At 39.2% G+C, this 5505-nt stretch overlaps 1 long non-coding RNA gene across 1 annotated transcript; it reads right to left on the bottom strand.

Annotated features, from left to right (window-relative positions):
• Positions 1-712: 712 nt before the first annotated feature.
• Positions 713-5284, bottom strand: LOC125180505 (uncharacterized). Its single transcript, XR_007159078.2, has 3 exons — positions 4296-5284; positions 3423-3515; positions 713-2452 (listed from the first exon to the last, which is right to left on the bottom strand). It is a non-coding gene; the product is annotated as an uncharacterized lncRNA (long non-coding RNA).
• Between the last annotated feature and the right edge of the window lie 221 nt (positions 5285-5505).

Genomic DNA, 5505 nt, shown 5'->3' with positions numbered 1-5505 from the left:
CTGAAAACAGAAGTTCAAAATCTTCTGCTGAGGAAGGAAGTAAAGCTCTGTATTTGCACTAACTTTCCACAGATTGAAAGAGCCTAAGCTTACCATCTGGAGAGAAAGTATATGAGGCTTTCTTTCAGACTAATGATCTGTACCAGTCAGGGATATCATTATAACTGCAGCAACAGGAGTTAAAGCAGACACAGAAATAGTAAGTGCGATCTCTGAAAATTAGAGAACTGGTTAACACACATGTGGAATACAAGTTTGTTCCCTTTCCAGAATCAAATGTATTTTCTTTGGTTCAAAATAGTTCATCTAGATACCGAAATTCCTTAGTGAGTTACTAATTACTACCAAAATACAGTTCTGGTTTTATTATTTTCCATTCCCAATTAGTTCACATAAAATGCTTGTTACAGGGCCAGAAAGAGGAAAATGGCAGCATTTTTTTTTTCTCAGAGTAAGCATAATGTTTTACTCCTCTATGTATTTACGGAACAGGAAGAAATGAAAACAGTGTAATCTGACTTTTAATCTTTGTGTTACTTTTGTTTTGAGTTGTCCTCCTTAACCAAAAGATTATGTCCAGGGGGGCGTTACAGTGGGATGCATTTCCTCTGGTTTTGCATTAGGCTTCTGTCAGTCATCTTTCATCCATGTTTAGATGCAGGGAGAATGGGATTGACTATCCCTATGTCTCAAGTTATTGCAACAAAAACAAACAAACAAACATATTTTTTCTCTTTTTTACAAACTTCTCAGGAATAGACAGAATTATGAACTTAACAAATTCTTTTTGCCATAGAAATACTCAATAGTGGAAATCCTCTGGGGGAGTTTTCTTCTGTGTAATCTGTTGAATAAAGAGCTGTCAATATGTAGCCTAGGAAGCCACTCACAGCAGACTACAAAACAAGTATGAAATACAAGGACGGATAATTCCCACATTCAGCTTTGTTATGCTTGTGATATTAATTTTGCTCTTTGCAGTAGACCTGTGTACCATTAGACATCTCAATTCAGTGTAAAATTGAGGCCTCAAAATAAGAAAATGTTTTTTGAGGTCAAACAAGATGAATGTTAACTTGAGACAATGTACAGACGTAAAACTTGCATTCCTGTCTGCACACACACTGCCCCTTTGTCTGTAACCTCCTCCCTTGATTTCTGATCATTTCGTCTTGCCCCAAATAGCCCATGGCCACCATCAACTTCAGAATGCAAGTGGGTGAAATCCTGGCTCTTTGTGGTCAGACAGAGACCTCCTAATTTCCAGAGCACCAGAAAACCGAGAACAATGCCATTATTATAGCCATGTATAAGAGTACTTTGGGTAAAGGAGAATGGTAAGATAACATCCTCAGAGTTGCTTTTACTCACGAGGTGGTTTCATGGCATCCCTGTGTACAGATGAGAGATGACAGATGTCCCAACTAAGCAGATCTTGTGTTCTAAGGACATAGGTGAGTTCTGTGGAGAAGCGTTTACAGGACCACTATAGGCAACTTACACCACCATCTGCCTCTGTCTTCCAAAAAACTGTGCTGACAAAGAAAAATACGTTAATAAAGTAATGTGGTTTTGTCAATACACAACACAGCAATAGCTTTTAAGGAATCTTCTGGTTTTTAACTGACTGGGATAACTGACAAGACACTGAGAAGAGTCGTTTACGTTAGCAGACAGTGGTTCTACTCTAACTGTATCAGAGAGCAAACCGTTCTCGTGGTAGGTGCATCTCATTTACAAAATACATTTTTGTATCAAGTTCTTACATTAAATGTATTCTTTACCAGATGAGATGAAATCTATGTCTCTATTTGATGGTCTGCCTTTCCACAGTGTATGTACTTTGACAGAAAGTGAGCAGATGCCTGGTGCTAGGAGCTATATAAAACATGAGAGATGGAAATTTTTTCTTTTTTCTTTTTTCCAAAATTTGTTTTCCTGCAAGACTGAATGTTACAGACTTTGACGAACCTCAGATCCCATTTATTTGGAAGTTCATACTGAAACAAAGAAAAGAAAGCTGATCTGAGCTGCTGGGATTTGTAACCTGACAGACCTTCTTTGTTGGGATCTCTGTGCCTTTCGTGGGATCCTTATTGCAACCTACTGCAATTCCGGTTCACATCAGACCTATTCTCACTATCAGAAGAAATGCCTGATTTTTAAATAGAATAGAAATAGGCCATTTACATTTCACAAGTCCACTCAGTCGGTAACATGCAATAGTGTGTGAAGTGTGGAAGAGCCAGCTGGGCAGCAGACACTCATCTGAAGCTACTCTGAACTGGACTGCATGTTGGCTGCATTTTCTGCTAGCAGTTCATTCAGCCATTAGTCACCTGGAGAGACTAGGGTATTACAGCCTTCTTCTGCTCACCCAGTGTCAGTGCAGGCCTCGTCCTATTTACACACACACTGACTATCTAAAGCAGCTTCTGGAACACAGCAAACACTAAAAGAACAAAAACATGAGTTTCAAAATATTAACACCGTTATATCCTGAGTCAGAAATATTCTTGTCCAACTAAGAAGTTACTAACCCTGAAACGAAAGGGTTATCTTTTCTAATAATGACTTTGTCTCTGCAATTGAGGGTGTCCTGTAAAGACACCCTTTGTCACCAATGATTGAATAATGCCTCTTATTGGAAGCATAATGGCATCTCAAAATGAGTGAATCAGAATCACAAGTTACTTCTGATATTGCAAACCCTGTTTTAAAAGCAGATGACTGAAGTTTCATTCCCACATCAATTTTTGGACACTGTCCTGACTTCCAGAAGTATTTACCATCCAGAACTTTTACTGAGGTCAGAAGCAAGTATACTCAAGTACTAATTTCAGGAATCATCCAGGGGCCAAACTACCAAAAATACAATTACATTTCTTTACTTAAAAATCCTACCACCTCTTTATACTGTTTCTTCTCATATGTGACATAAAATCAAAAATAAAGGCCCCATGCCATTGTGCAGCATGAAGTAACATTGCTCCTGAGCCATTTTTCTCTAGATAGGCAAAGAAATTCTCAGCCCTTCAGTCACATCTGCTTGTATGGTTTATCTTTACTGAGATTTTATCTTCATAAGAAATTCACTTCCATAGAGAGCAAAAGAAAAAGGAATTTGGACTCCTCCAGTGAATCTCAACTTCATTACACAAATCAGCACATTAGACATTTCCTGTTGAAAAATAAAATCACCAAACAATGTCCCCTTATAAATAAATCCATCTAGAAAACTATACTTTCCTTTTTCAGAAGGGAATAATTAAAAATATAAACAGGAACCAGGCTCAGTGAGAGGGAAGGAAAAGAATTTGTGTGCTTTCTCATGGAGCTCTTCAAAAACTCTTGGCTACCCTAGTCCTATAAGAAGTCAATGGCTGGGGAGAGCAATGCTCCAGCTCCGTTGCTTTCTTCACCTTTATTTGCTTTGTCCTAGTACCATTGCTGCTTTCTGCTGGTCCTCTCTTCTCTTCCCAACCTTCCTGGTACAGAGCAAAGGCAAACAAATGCTGTACACCAAAGAAGAGTTAGACTGATTCAGGATTGAGAAGCGTCAGAGATATCTTTATGTGCACAATTACTTTAAAGGTCCTCTTCATCCATTACGGGATGCAGAAACCCTTATACTTTGATGATTCTCCCACCTCCTAATCCCGCCCCCCCATCCTTGGCCTTTGCTAATCCTAATACTGATTTGCCTCTGTATTTTCCATAGCTACTGGTACAGTATTCCTGATGTCCGAGTAGGAGTTACACTAGAGACAGTACAGAAATACAGCTCCCTTGGTATAAAGTCCTCCATGGAAAAGTATGGGATTTACCTGCCAGAGTATGAGCTCCCCGAGGAGCACAAAGCAATGTTGAATTCAAGTGTCGTCCTTTCTCCCTTCCATTAGCCTTGTAACTTCAGCTGTCCACTATGTTTTTCCCTCAACCCACGTCCCCCTTCCTTGGTCCATCACCTTCCTGCCCTTTGATCTTTTAACACTGAAAGGGGATTTGGCTGTCATAACACAGGGATCTGATATTTAGACAGCTGGGTCTGAACTAGCCACTTCATTACAGCCAATAATCTTATCCTAAAACAGACATCTTAACTAGGTCAGATGAAACTCACCCTTGGAGTGCTTATTTCTCCCCGTTGATGTAATGGGAGCTCAGGGTCAACAGCTCAGACTCACACGTTTACAAGTTAAGCACTGAAAATACTCTCCAAATAATCCCATTTTAAAAGCTCTCATATTCACAGACTTTATATCTGGCCCCAGTTTTTCCTGGTCCATTCATACCCGTTCCAACCTCAGGAATTTCCCTCTTGCTTTTCCTTCACTCCCTTCTGCGCTCCGTCCTCGCTGAATCGAGTTCATTGTGCTCCAGCTGTGCTCTCTCTTCTTCGGCTCGTTCATGGAGCCACTTCCATTCTCCCTGGAGTTTCAGTTGCTGAGCAGGAAAACCTGCAAAATGGTTAATGGAATCATGCCCTACAACATCACAGGGGATTGCTTCTGGATATTCCCTACTACCATCTATTGCAACATAGGCCATTGGCTCTTTAATTCCTCACTGAACTGTAGAATATATCTTTTAGAAAAACATTCAATCTCTACTTTAAAATTGGTAGTGCCAGGGCTGCTGTCCTGGTTAAATTGTCCCAATAAACAACTGCTCTGACAACGAAAACCTATGTTTATTTGTAGTCTGAATCTGCCCTGTTTTAACTTCTGGTCACGTAATACTCTCCTGTACTAAGACTTCCTTCTGATCTCATAAAACTCACAAATACCCACACTTTTTTTGCTGATAAACTAACCAGATTGAATTGCTCACATTTTCCAGTCCCTGATTATTCTCTGAACCTTTTGCATTTTGTCAATGTTCTTCTCAAAACCCGCTAACTGTACATATAACTGTGCACATAACCGTACACAGCTAATTTATGTATCTTTGAAAAACAGGCTGTAAAACACACATGCTAACATTCTTCTTTCCAAAGCTCCGTCAAAGCACGTGGCTATGATACAATTTATTTAAAAACATTTAACACTGTTGCACAGACTGATGTTTAAGTTAGCAAGCTTTTCCACAGACACTGCAAACAATGCTAGAAAGAAAAAAAGAGGAAAGAGGAAAGAGGAAAGAGGAAAGAGGAAAGAGGAAAGAGGAAAGAGGAAAGAGGAAAGAGGAAAAGAAAGAAAGAAAGAAAGAAAGAAAGAAAGAAAGAAAGAAAGAAAGAAAGAAAGAAAGAAAGAAAGAAAGAAAGAAAGAAAGAAAGAAAGAAAGAAAGAAAGAAAAAGAAAGAAAAGGAAAGAAAGAAAGAGAAAGGAAGGAAGGAAGGAAGGAAGGAAGGAAGGAAGGAAGGAAGGAAGGAAGGACAGTAGGTGCTAATTTTTCCTGAAAACTTTGGTGCTGTAATTTTAACTGCTCAAATTGATTGGTACAGGCAGACCATCAAGCACCACTAACTTTAAGAATACTTTTAGAACGCCATTTTACTTCACT

This window comes from Anser cygnoides, chromosome 1 (assembly GCF_040182565.1).
Source record: "Anser cygnoides isolate HZ-2024a breed goose chromosome 1, Taihu_goose_T2T_genome, whole genome shotgun sequence".
NCBI lineage: Eukaryota > Metazoa > Chordata > Aves > Anseriformes > Anatidae > Anser > Anser cygnoides.
Note: the sequence above shows the minus strand (reverse complement) of the source record. Positions and strands in the feature narration are given on the sequence as shown.